At 38.9% G+C, this 14,999-nt stretch overlaps 1 non-coding gene across 1 annotated transcript; it reads left to right on the plus strand.

Annotated features, from left to right (window-relative positions):
• The first annotated feature begins 14,384 nt into the window (after positions 1–14,384).
• Positions 14,385–14,488, plus strand: LOC130952767 (small nucleolar RNA R71). The gene has a single exon (XR_009074943.1). It is a non-coding gene; the product is annotated as a small nucleolar RNA R71 (small nucleolar RNA).
• The last annotated feature ends 511 nt before the right edge of the window (positions 14,489–14,999 follow it).

The following is a 14,999-nucleotide window of genomic DNA, read 5'->3' on the forward strand; positions in this document are numbered from 1 at the left end:
TCCAAGTTTCTAATGGAGGACCTTGTTTCAGTAATGTAACTTTGAGTGGTTTTGATTAGATCAGAGACCATGGTTGCTAAGTCAGAGTGGCTCTGCTTAGAATTCTCTGTCTGTTGCTGAGAAGATGATGGAAAAGGCTTGCCATTGCTAAACCTGTTTCTTCCACCATTATTGTTGTTGAAACCTTGTTGAGGTCTCTGTTGATCCTTCCATGAGAGACTTGGATGATTTCTCCATGAAGGATTATAGGTGTTTCCATAGAGTTCTCCCCTGCAATTCACCTCTTCCATTGATGGGTTCTCAGGATCATAAGCTTCTTCTTTAGATGAAGCGTCCTTAGTACTGCCTGGTGCAGCTTGCATTCCAAACAGACTTTGAGAAATCATATTGACTTGCTGAGTCAATATTTTATTCTGAGCCAATATGGCATTCAGAGTATCAATTCCAAGAACTCCTTTCTTCTGATTTGTCCCATTGTTCACAGAATTCCTTTCAGAAGTGTACATGAATTGGTTATTTGCAACCATTTCAATGAGTTCTTGAGCTTCTGCAGGCGTCTTCTTCAGATGAAGAGATCCTCCAGCAGAGCTATCCAATGACATCGTGGATAGTTCAGACAGACCATCATAGAAGATACCTATGATGCTCCATTCAGAAAGCATGTCAGAGGGACACTTTCTGATCAATTGTTTGTATCTTTCCCAAGCTTCATAGAGGGATTCACATTCCTTCTGTTTGAAGGTTTGAACTTCCACTCTAAGCTTACTTAATTTTTGAGGTGGAAAGAACTTTGCCAAGAAGGCATTGACTAGCTTTTCCCAAGAGTTCAGGCTTTCTTTAGGTTGTGAGTCTAACCACATCTTAGCTCTGTCTCTTACAGCAAAAGGGAATAGCATAAGTCTGTTGACCTCAGGGTCAACTCCATTGGTCTTGACAGTGTCACAGATTTGCAAGAATTCAGCTAAAAACTGATGAGGATCTTCCAATGGAAGTCCATGGAACTTGCAATTCTGTTGCATTGGAGAAACTAATTGAGGCTTAAGCTCAAAGTTGTTTGCTCCAATGGCAGGAATAGAGATGCTTCTCCCATAGAAGTCGGGAGTAGGTGCAGTAAAGTCACTCAGCACCTTCCTTTCATTGTTGGCATTGTTGTTGTTTTCGGCTGCCATGTCTTCTTCTTGTTTGAAGATTTCTGTTAGGTCCTCTACAGAGAGTAGTGCTTTAGCTTCTCTTAGCTTTCGCTTCTCTTAGCTTTCACTTCAAGGTCTTTTCATGTTCAGGGTCAGCCTCAACAAGAATGCTTTTGTCTTTGCTCCTGCTCATATGAAAGAGAAGAGAACAAGAAAATATGGAATTCTCTATGTCACAGTATAGAGATTCCTTGAGATGTCAGAGGAAAAGAAGAATAGTAGGAGGAGGTAGAAGAATTCAAATTTATCAAGAGAGATAGGGTTCGAATTGTGCATTGAGGAGGAGTGTTAGTCCATAAATAGAAGGATGTGAGAGGAGGGGAAGAATTTTTGAAATTTAAGTAAAAGATTTTAAAATAATTAAAAGATATTTTGAAAATTTGATAGATGATTCTCGAAAACTAAAGTTGGAAAAGAAATAAAGTGATTTTGAAAAAGATTTTTTGAAAGTAGAAATCAAAAATATATGATTGAAAATTAATTTTGAAAAAGATGTAATTGAAAAGATATGATTGAAAAGATATGATGGAAAAACAATTTAAAAAGATTTGATATTTTTAAAATTAATGACTTGGCTAACAAGAAATTTAAAAGATATGATTCAGACATTAAACCTTTCTCAACAGAAAAGGCAACATACATGAAATGTTGAATCAAATCATTAATTGTTAGCAAGTATTTTTGAAAAGTGGAAAGAAATTGATTTTGAAAATATATTTTGAAAAGATATGATTTGAAAAAGATTTGATTTTGAAAAATTATGAAAACTTGAAAAAAATTTGAATTAAAAACAAAATCTTCCCTCTTGTGCCATCCTGGCGTTAAACACCCAGAATGGTATACATTCTGGCGTTTAACGCCCAAAATGCTACCCTTTTGGGCGTTAGACGCCCAGCCAGGTACCTTGGCTGGCGTTTAAACGCCAGTTTTCCTTCTTCACTGGGCGTTTTGAACGCCCATCTTTTTCTGTGTAATTCCTCTGCTGTATGTTCTGAATCTTCAATTCTCTGTATTATTGACTTGAAAAGACACAAATTAAAATTTTTTTTGAATTTTTAATGATGAGGAATAATCAAAATGCCACTAAGATCAAATAAACAATGCATGCAAGACACCAAACTTAGAAGTTTGTATACTACTGACACTAACAAATTGAGAATGCATATGAGTAACAACAAAACACTCAAGACAAGAGAATTTAAAGATCAGAGCAAGGAAATCATCAAGAACAACTTGAAGATCAATGAAGAACATAATGCATGTAATTTTTGAAAATTAGAGGAATGCAATTGACACCAAACTTAAAATTAGACACTAGACTCAAACAAGAAACATAAAACATTTTTTTGATTTTAAGATTTTATAAAATTTTTTTGTATTTTTGAAAAATTTTCGAAAAGTAAAAAGCTTAAACATAAAATAAAATTACCTAATCTAAGCAACAAGATGAACCGTCAGTTGTCCAAACTCAAACAATCCCCGGCAACGGCGCCAAAAACTTGGTGCACGAAATTGTAATCATCAATGGCGCCATCAACATGGTACGCTCAATTGCAATCTTAACTCTTTATCACAACTTTGCACAACTAACCAGCAAGTGCACTGGGTCGTCCAAGTAATAAACCTTACGCGAGTAAGGGTCGATCCCACGGAGATTGTTGGTATGAAGCAAGCTCTGGTCATCTTGTAAATCTCAGTCAGGCGGATTCAAATGGTTATGGAGGATTGATAATTAAAAGATAAATAAAACATAAAATAAAGATAGAGATACTTATGTAGTTCATTGGTGAGAATTTCAGATAAGCGTATGGAGATGCTTTGTCCCTTCCGTCTCTCTGCTTTCCTACTGTCTTCATCCAATCCTTCTTACTCCTTTCCATGGCAAGCTGTATGTTGGGCATCACTGTTGTCAGTGGCTACAGTCCCGTCCTCTCAGTGAAAATGTTCAACGCGCTCTGTCACAGCACGGCTATTCATCTGTCGGTTCTCGATCATGTCGGAATAGAATCTAGTGATTCTTTTGCGTCTGTCACTAACGCCCCACAATCGCGAGTTTGAAGCTCGTCACAGTCATTCAATCCTTGAATCCTACTCAAAATACCACAGACAATGTTTAGACCTTTCGGATTCTCTTGAATGCCGCCATCAATTCTAGCTTATACCACGAAGATTCTGATTAAGGAATCCAAGAGATATCCACTCAATCTAAGGTAGAACGGAGGTGGTTGTCAGGCACACGTTCATAAGTGAGAATGATGATGAGTGTCACGGATCATCACATTCATCAAGTTGAGGAACAAGTGATATCTTAGAACAAGAATAAGCTGAATTGAATAGAAGAACAATAGTAATTGCATTAATACTCGAGGTACAGTAGAGCTTCACACCTTAATCTATGGTGTGTAGAAACTCCACCGTTGAAAATACATAAGTGATAATGGTGATCATTGGCTTCGGCCCCAGAGAGGGAACCTAAAGAACCAAGATGATCTAAGAACTAGACGTCCAAAAAGAAAATACAATAGCAAAAGGTCCTATTTATAGAGAACTAGTAGCTTAAGGTTTACAAAAATGAGTAAATGACATAAAAATCCACTTCCGGGCCCACTTGGTGTGTGCTTGGGCTGAGCATTGAAGCTTTCATGTGTAGAGACTTTTCTTGGAGTTAAACGCTAGCTTTTGTGCTAGTTTGGGCGTTTAACTCCCACTTCTGTGCCAGTTCCGGCGTTTAACGCCGGGCAGTCTTGAGCTGATTTGGAACGCCGGTTTGGGCCATCCAATCTCGGGCAAAGTATGAACTATTATATATTTCTGGAAAGCCCAGGATATCTACTTTCCAACGCAATTAATAGCGCGCCAATTGGTCTTCTTTAGCTCCAGAAAATCCACTTCGAGTGCAGGGAGGTCAGAATCCAACAGCATCTGCAGTCCTTTTCTGCCTCTGAATCAGATTTTTGCTCAGGTCCCTCAATTTCAGCCAGAAAATACCTAAAATCACAGAAAAATACACAAACTCATAGTAAAGTCTAGAAAAGTTAATTTTAAATAAAAACTAATAAAAATATAATAAAAACTAACTAAAACATACTAAAAACATACTAAAAACAATGCCAAAAAGCGTATAAATTATCCGCTCATCACCCATCAATATTGGAAGAAGAAAAAGTCCTAGCCATAACAGGTCGGGATCAAGGGTGGATGACCCCCATAATTAATTACCTCAAAACAGAAACTCTCCCTATAGATGAAAAAGAGGCAAAGAGGTTAAAAAGGGAGGCACAGTACTACACTATCATAAACAACACACTGTACTTAAGAGGGATCTCAATACCATTGTTAAAGTGCGTACCGACTTTCAACACAAAGGAAGTCTTGGAGGAAGTACACAGCGGCATTTGTGGCAATCATCTTGGAGCGCAAGCTCTCACCAAAAAGGTACTCCAAGCAGGATTCTATTGGCCAACTCTACAAAGGGAAGCTACAGAATTTGTAAAGACATGTCCACCATATCAGAAGCAAGCCAACTTTCACATCGCCCCGCCGAAAAAACTCATCAGCGTGACCTCACCCTGGCCATTTGCAAAATGGGGACTCGATCTTCTCGGACCCTTTCCACAGGTATCGGGACAAGTAAAATTCCTCATAGTAGGGGTAGACTATTTCATGAAATGGATCGAGGCAGAACCCCTAGCCAACGCCACCGCTCAAAGAAGCCGGAAATTCCTATATAGGAACATCGTTACAAGGTTCGGGGTCCCATACTCCATCACCACAGACAATGGCACCCAATTCACAGATGCAGGCTTCAGAAACTAGTGGCCGACTTGAATATAAAACACCAGTTTACCTCCGTCGAGCAAAAGAAGAAAGAATAGAAGAAGAAGAAGAAGATATGAAGGAGAGGGAGAGAGGTTCGGTCATTTAGGGTGGATTTGGGTGGGAAAGAGATTTTGAATTTGAAGGTGGGTGGGGTTTATGGGGAAGAGTGGATGGATGTGATTGGTGAAGGGGTAATAGGGAAGAGAGGTTGAGGTGACTGGTGAAGGGTATAGTGTTATTGGATTGTGTGAAGAAGAAAGAAGTGGGGTAGGTGGGGATTTTGTGGGGTCCACAGATCCTGAGGTGTCAAGGATTTATCATCCCTGTACCAATTAGGCATGTAAACACTTCTTTATGCAATCTTGGCGTTTAATGCTAGACTGCAGCATGTTTCTGGCGTTAAAACGCCACTTCCATGCTTGTTTTGGGCGTTCAACGCCAATCTGCAGCATGTTTCTGGCATTGAACGCCACTTCCATGCTTGTTTCTGGTGTTTAACGCCAGTCAGATGCTTCTTTCTGGCATTAAATGCCAGCTCTATGCTCCTTACTGGCGTCTAAACGCCAGTGAGCTCTTCCTCCAGGGTGTACTGTTTCTTCTACTGTTTTTTATTCTATTTTTAATTTTTGCAATCGTTTTGTGACTCCACATGATCATAAACCTAATAAAACATAAAATAACAATAGAAATATAGATAAATAAAAAATCGGGTTGCCTCCCAATAAGCGCCTCTTTAATGTCAATAGCTTGATAGTGAGCTCTCATGGAGCTTCACAGATTATCAGAGTATTGTTGGGACCTCTGATGACAAGTCATCTTAGCCTAGTTTCACTAGTCTTTTTCCTTTGTTTTCAATAGGTTTTATGCACTTTCTTGAGCCATAAGTAAGCCAATTGGGTAGAATTTCATGTTTCCTTTTATTCAATCAATCATGGATAAATTGATGCATTTTCATGAGATTTTATGCTATAATTGTCATATATTATGAAAGAGAATTAATCTCATGATTTGGAGCATAGCTTTGATGCTTTTGATTGATTGATGATAGGTGAAAACGTTTTGAAGAAGGTTGAAGAAAGAGTGAATGGCAAAGAGCAAAAGAGGACAAAAAGCTTGAGCTAAAGTTTGCCTCAAACTTTAGCTCAAACGTGAGGAAGAGCTCTATTTTACCCTGGAGGCATCAAAAGTTTGCGCCAACGTTTGCCTCAAACTTGAGGTCAAACGTTGGCACCAAAAGAGCAAGAGAAGAAATACCCTGGAGGCCAAAAGCTTGCGCCAACGTTTGCCTCAAACTTTTAGGCAAACGTTGGCGCCACAACAAGAACACCCAGGGAGCAAAAAGCTTGCGCCAATGTTTGCCTCAAACTTTGAGTCAAACGTTGGCGCCATTTGAGTATGAAGAGAAGTCCCTGATTGAAGGATTAATGGAGCCTCGTTTGCGCCAACGTTTGCCTCAAACGTTGGGCCAAACGTTAGCCAATAGACATGAAAGGGAGGATCCACGTTTGAGCTCAAGTTTGACCTCAAACTTTGAGCCAAACGTGGATGACAGCACGGGAGGCTAGCTGATACAAAAAGCTTGAGTCAAAGTTTGCCTCAAACTTTGACTCAAACTTTTATGGTTCACGGCCCGGTTCACAAGTGGGTTTCTCCCCAATACCAAGAGCAATCAACAGAGGCTATTGTCAACCCAATTTCATCAAGATCAAAGGCCCAATTCAAGGCTTGAAGACCATTTGAAGAAAGTGTATAAATAGTTGAGAATTTAAGTTTTCGGAAGCATTCCTTTTAGAGAAGTCCTTTTGGAGCTTTCCTTTAGAATTTTCATAGTACTCACAGTAGAGAGCTCACTTTACATTTTGGTTGTTGCTTTGAGAATTTGAGAGTTCCTGGGAAGAAGAATTGAATTCTCTTCCTCTTAGTTTTCTTGTTTTTAATTTCATCTACACTTGTCTTGAGTCTTGGGTGTTGAAGAATTGAGGAAATTCTGTCTCAATCTCACCTTGAGATCTCTCTGTTTTGATTTACTGCAACTTTTGGAAATTGAACTTTAAATTTACTTTTCTACATTGCTCTCTTCTTAAACTTTGCAATTGCTCTCTGAATCTGGATTTAGAAAGGCATTGAGATCTAGACTTAATTATCTAGTCTCTTGGGTCCTGAGATCTATTGGCTTCCATTTTAATTTCCTTGTTTAATTGCTCCACCAAGCTTATTTTCATTTCTGTTCGAGATCCGGTTCATTTTAATTCCTCTTCTACTTTTTTGTTTATTGCAATTTACTTTTCCTTGTCTAATTTTTGCAAATCCACTTCCCGATTCCCTTTATAATTCAAGCCATTTACATTTCTTGCACTTTAAGATTCTGCAATTTACATTTCTTGCGTTCTAAGTTTCTGCCATTTAATTTCTCGTTCTTTAAGATTCAGCACTTTAATTTCAGTTCCCTTTAATTTCCTGCAAATTCACCCTTCCCCTTTAATTTTACTGCAATTTAGTTTCTGCAAATTACAAACCACTCAACCAATACTTGATTCGCTTGACTAAATCAACCACTAAACTAAAATTGCTCAATCCTTCAATCCCTGTGGGATCGACCTCACTCATGTGAGTTATTATTACTTGATGCGACTCGGTACACTTGCCGGTGAGTTTTGTGTCGGATCATTTTCCGCACATCAAGTTTTTGGCGCCGTTGCCGGGGATTGAATTAGATTGACAATGATTAAGTGAAGTGGAGGTCTAGATCAAGCACTTTTTCTTTTCTGTTTCTTTAATTTTTTACTAACCAACTAACTGTTCGAAGATTTGCCTCTATTAACCCACTAACTGTTTGAGGTTTTGCCTCAACTAATTACACTCAATTTTCAAAAGTACCACTATGTATTCCTTGTGTTGATTTGTATGTCACATGAAAGAAGAGAAACTAGAAGGAAGGCTATCATTGAAGAAGGAGTCTCTGAGAAAGAAGAACATCACGACATGAAATCGCAACTCATCACATTAATTAAGAAAAATTGTTCCTATGGCGGAAACCCATTGGAAGATCCTGAACAGCATATATCCATTTTTCTGAGGACTTGTGGTGCTGTCAACCCCGATGGTGTAAATCATGATACCTATAAGCTCTTGTTATTCCCCTTCTCACTAAGGGATGAAGCTGCACAATGGCTTGAAACCTTTCTCCAAGGGAGTATCATTAGTTGGGACGATTTGGTTGCCAAGTTTCTAGCCAAATTCTCCTCATCCCAGCAGACCATCAAGCTGAAAGAGGGGACACATCCATTCATACAAGGAGAGAAAGAACCACTCTTCAAAGTATGGGAAAGATACAAGAAAGCAAGTGACAAAGTGGGTTTCCAAGCTTTTTATGAAGGATTAACCCCAGAAACAAGAAAAGCGGTGGATTACTTCTCAGATGGCCTACTCAAAGCAACATTAACCACCCAAGGAACTGCAAATTTCAATGACAAAGGAGTCAACAATCAACACTCGTTTGAGAAACCACAGAATGCAATTTCAGAAAAAGAAGTGATGAATCTTGAAGGAGTGAAGGCAGTCATGAATCAAAACAAGCAGCTACACCATCAAACTCAGCAACAATTGGAGTCAATAGCTAGACAAATTGATTTTCTACATTCTACTACAGTGAATGCACAATTTCCACCATGGAAGCCACGTTTTTATCTAAGAATGGGGGAATATCAACATCAGGAACAAAGGGGTTCCAACATAGGCAAACCCATGATCACAAACAACAAAGTCACCCATCCAATAATGCCAAACAAAACCAATGCTCAAAAAACATGCACCCTCAATCTCATAACAACCCACAAAATCCACAGAATACCTTTGCAACACCTACATTTTACCCACACAACACATGTGGAATTCCTTCGCAAGATTTTCCACAGTCACCAGTCCATCTCATACATTTGAACCATTCTCAGAAGATCACTAACTTGGAAATTTTAATAGAGAGAATGATGGAGCACCAAGAGGTGACAACAAAGAACCAGGAAGCTTCAATCAGAAGAATTGAGAGGCAGATGGAACAACTGGCCAAGTACCTTGCAAAAATGGGTGAGAAGAGGGCAAATACTTTCCCTAGAGCCACTGAAGACAACCTGAAGGACAATGAAAAAGTTGCTAGGTGGGAAAAATGGAAAGAAATCATGGAAGGAAGTGAGAAGGCTATGGGAAAAGAAACAATGATCAACGAGAAGCACCACAGAGAAGTTCCTCAAGAAGAAATAGAGGAAAGAAAACCCACAGTAAGAGGAAAAACTCAAAGACAACAGAATTCTCAACTTCCATGATCAGAGGATGGAGAATGTCAAACTAGTGACAATAAAGAAGCGCTTGTTGGGAGGCAACCCAACCTGAGGTAGTTTTCTTTTCACAGCTATTTTAATAAAAAGGTTAATTAACTTTATTGATATTGCAAGGAGCTAAGTTTGGTGTTACACACCAAAACAATCTAAGGAAGGATAAAGGATTCTAAGTTTGGTGTTCCACCAAAATTCCATCATACAATATATTCTCACCTTCTGCATAATGCTAGCTTCAAGCATTTAAACAAACTAATTAACTATTCTGCTGTTTTCAGTTTTATTGCTTTTGAAAAAAAAAAAGAAAAAGAGTTTCACACATGGTTAATCTGATGCATGAGAACCATTGGCAAAGTACTAAGTTTGGTGTCCCCACACCAAAGTAAGTTCAAAGGCCCACAAAATAAATCATGCATGCTAACCACTTTGCAAGTGCTTGGGGAACAAGCAACTTTCAATATCACTGCAGAGTACCATACAAACTTTTGGGAAGATTTAGCATCATCAATCAAAGAGATGAAAGAGGAATGTGAAGACCAGCAATGATGATGAGGAAGAGGACAGCAAGTAAACTCCAAAAGGTTGTATTGTTCATTATCAGATATTGCTGTGATTGAAAGTGATATTATACCCCTGTCTGTCTTTCTGTTTAGTATAGTCTTTCTGCAATTCAATAATCAAGATGCTTGATCATTTACAACACTATACTCTCCAAAACTTGTTTGCACTCAATATTTCAAAAATGCATCACATGAAAGTTCTTTGAAAAGAAGGATTGAGGAATTAAACAATTTTGAGGCAAGTAAAAGATTAGGAGAAGTGGTGGTTCTAGTTGTGTTATTATGTATTGAGGTTGCATGCTTATGAAAACTTGTATGGGAGCTCATAGGCGGGACATAGAGTTCAAAGAAGTATTGTGGAGATTCTCAAACATTTATTGATCCAAGAAGCAGCAAACAAAACAAAAGAAAAAAGAAAAAAAACAAAAACAAAAACAAAAACAAAAAGAACATGGCCCAAGGCTCTGAGCATCAATTACTAGGCAGAAAAGAAAAAAAAGAAACAAGAACTCAAAGAGTTATTATCCTAGTAAATGCTTGTGGTCGAATTGTGTCAAAGAGAGAGGCTTGAGTAAGTAAATCCGTAGGGGTGCTTTAACACCTAATACCTTAAAACCAACTGGTTTAGGAGTATTGATTGAAACCTTATCTAAAGAGCCGCTTTGAGACATGACACTTAGAGTCAAAGTCAAAGCACAGCAACTATAAGCTGCTTCAAGGTGATTACCTATAGAGAGATCTCCATGATATCATTTGGATGAAAGTCCTAGGACCTAAGACTTCCAATATGTAAGGACTAGTAAGCACTAAAGCCCTTGCATGAGCATATAATTTAGAGTTCACCCCACTGTCACTTAATCACTTCACTCACAAGACATTACAAGTTATTCTTCAATCCATCTTAATTGAAAGAACCTTCGAGCATAATTCTTTTCTTGCTTGGGGACAAGCAAGCTTTAAGTTTGGTGTTGTGATGACAAGTCATCTTAGCCTAGTTTCACTAGTATTTTTCCTTTGTTTTCAATAGGTTTTATGCACTTTCTTGAGCCATAAGTAAGCCAATTGGGTAGAATTTCATGTTTCCTTTTATTCAATCAATCATGGATAAATTGATGCATTTTCATGAGATTTTATGCTATAATTGTCATATATTATGAAAGAGAATTAATCTCATGATTTGGAGCATAGCTTTGATGCTTTTGATTGATTGATGATAGGTGAAAAAGTTTTGAAGAAGGTTGAAGAAAGAGGGAATGGCAAAGAGCAAAAGAGGACAAAAAGCTTGAGCTAAAGTTTGCCTCAAACTTTAGCTCAAACGTGAGGAAGAGCTCTATTTTACCCTGGAGGCATCAAAAGTTTGCACCAACGTTTGCCTCAAACTTGAGGTCAAATGTTGGCACCAAAAGAGCAAGAGAAGAAATACCCTGGAGGCCAAAAGCTTGCGCCAACGTTTGCCTCAAACTTTTAGGCAAACGTTGGCGCCACAACAAGAACACCCAGGGAGCAAAAAGCTTGCGCCAACGTTTGCCTTAAACTTTGAGTCAAACGTTGGCGCCATTTGAGTATGAAGAGAAGTCCCTGATTGAAGGATTAATGGAGCCTCGTTTGCACCAACGTTTGCCTCAAACGTTGGGCCAAACGTTGGCCAATAGACATGCAAGGGAGGATCCACGTTTGAGCTCAAGTTTGACCTCAAACTTTGAGCCAAACGTGGATGACAGCACGGGAGGCTAGCTGATACAAAAAGCTTGAGTCAAAGTTTGCCTCAAACTTTGACTTAAACTTTTATGGTTCACGGCCCGGTTCACAAGTGGGTTTCTCCCCAATACCAAGAGCAATCAACAGAGGCTATTGTCAACCCAATTTCATCAAGATCAAAGGCCCAATTCAAGGCTTGAAGACCATTTGAAGAGAGTGTATAAATAGTTGAGAATTTAAGTTTTCGGAAGCATTCCTTTTAGAGCATTCCTTTTGGAGCTTTCCTTTAGAATTTTCATAGTACTCACAGTAGAGAGATCACTTTACATTTTGGTTGTTGCTTTGAGAATTTGAGAGTTCCTGGGAAGAAGAATTGAATTCTCTTCCTCTTAATTTTCTTGTTTTCAATTTCATCTACACTTGTCTTGAGTCTTGGGTGTTGAAGAATTGAGGAAATTCTGTCTCAATCTCACCTTGAGATCTCTCTGTTTTGATTTACTGCAACTTTTGGAAATTGAACTTTAAATTTACTTTTCTACATTGCTCTCTTCTTAAACTTTGCAATTGCTCTCTGAATCTGGATTTAGGAAGGCATTGAGATCTAGACTTAATTATCTAGTCTCTTGGGTCCTGAGATCTATTGGCTTTCATTTTAATTTCCTTGTTTAATTGCTCCACCAAGCTTATTTTCATTTCCGTTTGAGATCCGGTTCATTTTAATTCCTCTTCTACTTTTCTGTTTATTGCAATTTACTTTTCTTTGTCTAATTTCTGCAAATCCACTTCCCGATTCCCTTTATAATTCAAGCCATTTACATTTCTTGCGTTCTAAGTTTCTACCATTTAATTTCTCGTTCTTTAAGATTCAGCACTTTAATTTCAGCTCCCTTTAATTTCCTGCAAATTCACCCTTCCCCTTTAATTTTACTGCAATTTAGTTTCTGCAAATTACAAACCACTCAACCAATACTTGATTTGCTTGATTAAATCAACCACTAAACTAAAATTGCTCAATCCTTCAATCCCTGTGGGATCGACCTCACTCATGTGAGTTATTATTACTTGATGCGACCCGGTACACTTGCCGGTGAGTTTTATATCGGATCGTTTTCCGTACATCAACCTCCCAACACCAAACTTAGAGTTTGAATGTGGGGGTTCAATACCAAACTTAGAGTTTGGTAGTGGCCTGCCAACACCAAACTTAGAGTTTGACTGTGAGGGCTTTGCTTGACTCTGTATTGAGAGAAGCTTTTCATGCTTCCTCTCCATGGTTGCAGAGGAAGATCCTTGAGCTTTAAACACAAGGTAGTCTCCATTCAATTGAAGGACTAGCTCTCCTCTGTCAACATCAATCACAGCTCCTGCTGTGGCTAGGAAGGGTCTTCCAAGAATGATGGATTCATTCTCATCCTTTCCAGTGTCTAAGATTATGAAATCAGCAGGGATGTGAAGGCCTTTAACCTTCACTAACACATCCTCTACCAATCTATAAGCTTGTTTTATTGACTTGTCTGCCATCTCTAATGAGATTCTTGCAGTTTATACCTCAAAGATTCGCAGTTTCTCCATTACAGAGAGTGGCATAAGATTTATACCTGACCCCAGGTCACGTAGAGCCTTCTCATAGGTCATGGTGCCTATGGTACAGGGTATTTAGAATTTACCAGGATCTTGTTTCTTTTGAGGTAAAGTTTGCTGAACCCATGTATTTAGTTCACTAATGAGCAAGGGAGATTCACCTTTCCAAGTCTCATTACTAAACAGCTTGGCATTCAGCTTCATGATGGCTCCTAGATATTGAGCAACTTGCTCTTCAGTTACATCTTCATCCTCTTCAGAGGAGGAATAGTTCTCAGAGCTCATGAATGGCAGAAGGAGGTTTAATAGAATCTCTATAGTCTCTATATGAGCTCAGATTCCTTTAGGTCCTCAATAGGGAACTCCTTTCTGTTCAGAGGACGTCCCAAGAGGTCTTCCTCACTGGGATTCACGTCCTTCTCCTCCTTTGTGCATTCGGCCATGTTGATTATATCAATGGCCTTGCACTCTCTTTTTGGATTCTCTTCTGTATTGCTTGGGAGAGTACTAGGAGGAGTTTCAGTGATTTTCTTACTCAGCTGACCCACTTGTGCCTCCAAATTTCTAATGGAGGACCTTGTTTCACTCATGAAACTTAAAGTGGCCTTAGATAGATCAGAGACTATGTTTGCTAAGCTAGAGGGGCTCTGCTCAGAATTCTCTGTCTGTTGCTGAGAAGATGATGGAAAAGGCTTGCTATTGCTAAGCCTGTTCCTTCCACCATTATTAAAGCCTTGTTGAGGCCTTTGCTGATCCTTCAATGAGAAATTTGGATGATTTCTCCATGAGGAATTATAGGTGTTCCCATAGGGTTCACCCATGTAATTCACCTCTGCTATTACAAGGTTCTCAGGATCATAAGCTTCTTCTTCAGAAGATGCCTCTTTAGTACTGTTGGATGCATTTTGCCATCCATTCAGACTCTGAGAAATCATATTGACTTCTGAGTCAACATTTTGTTCTAAGCCAATATGGCATGCAGAGCATCAATTTCAAGAACTCCCTTCCTCTGAGGCGTCCCATTATTCACAGGATTCCTTTCAGAAGTGTACATGAACTGGTTATTTGCAACCATGTCAATGAGTTCTTGAGCTTCTACAGGCATTTTCTTTAGGTGAATGGATCCTGCAGAATGGTCCAGTGACATCTTAGAGAAGTCAGATAGACCATAATAGAATATATCCAAAATGGTCCACTCTGAAAGTATGTCAAAAGGACACTTTTTGGTCAACTGCTTATATCTTTCCCAAGCTTCATAGAGGGATTCACCATCTTTTTGCTTGAAGGTCTGAACATCCACTCTAAGCTTGCTCAGCTTTTGAGGAGGAAAGAACTTAGCCAAGAAGACCATGACCAGCTTATCCCAAGAGTCCAGGCTATCTTTAGGTTGTGAGTCCAACCATGTTCTAGCTCTGTCTCTTACAGCAAAAGTGAAAAGCATGAGCCTGTAGACTTCAGGATCTACTCCATTAGTCTTAACAGTATCACAGATCTGTAAGAATTCAGTTAAAAACTAATAGGGATCTTCTGATGAAAGTCCATGAAACTTGCAGTTCTGTTGAATTAGAGCGACTAGTTGAGGCTTCAGCTCAAAATTGTTTGCTCCAATGGCAGGGATTGAGATGCTTCTTCCCTAAAAATTGGAAGTAAGTGTAGTATAATCACCAAGCATCCTCCTTGAACCTCCACCATTATTGTTGGGTTCAGCCATGTCTTCTTCTTTTTCGAGATTCTCTGTAAGGTTTTCTCTAATTTGTTGTGCTTTAGCTTCTCTTAGTTTCTTCTTCATAGTGCTTTCAGGTTCAGGATCTGCTTCAACA

Source organism: Arachis stenosperma, chromosome 9 (genome assembly GCF_014773155.1).
Source record: "Arachis stenosperma cultivar V10309 chromosome 9, arast.V10309.gnm1.PFL2, whole genome shotgun sequence".
Classification (NCBI taxonomy): domain Eukaryota; kingdom Viridiplantae; phylum Streptophyta; class Magnoliopsida; order Fabales; family Fabaceae; genus Arachis; species Arachis stenosperma.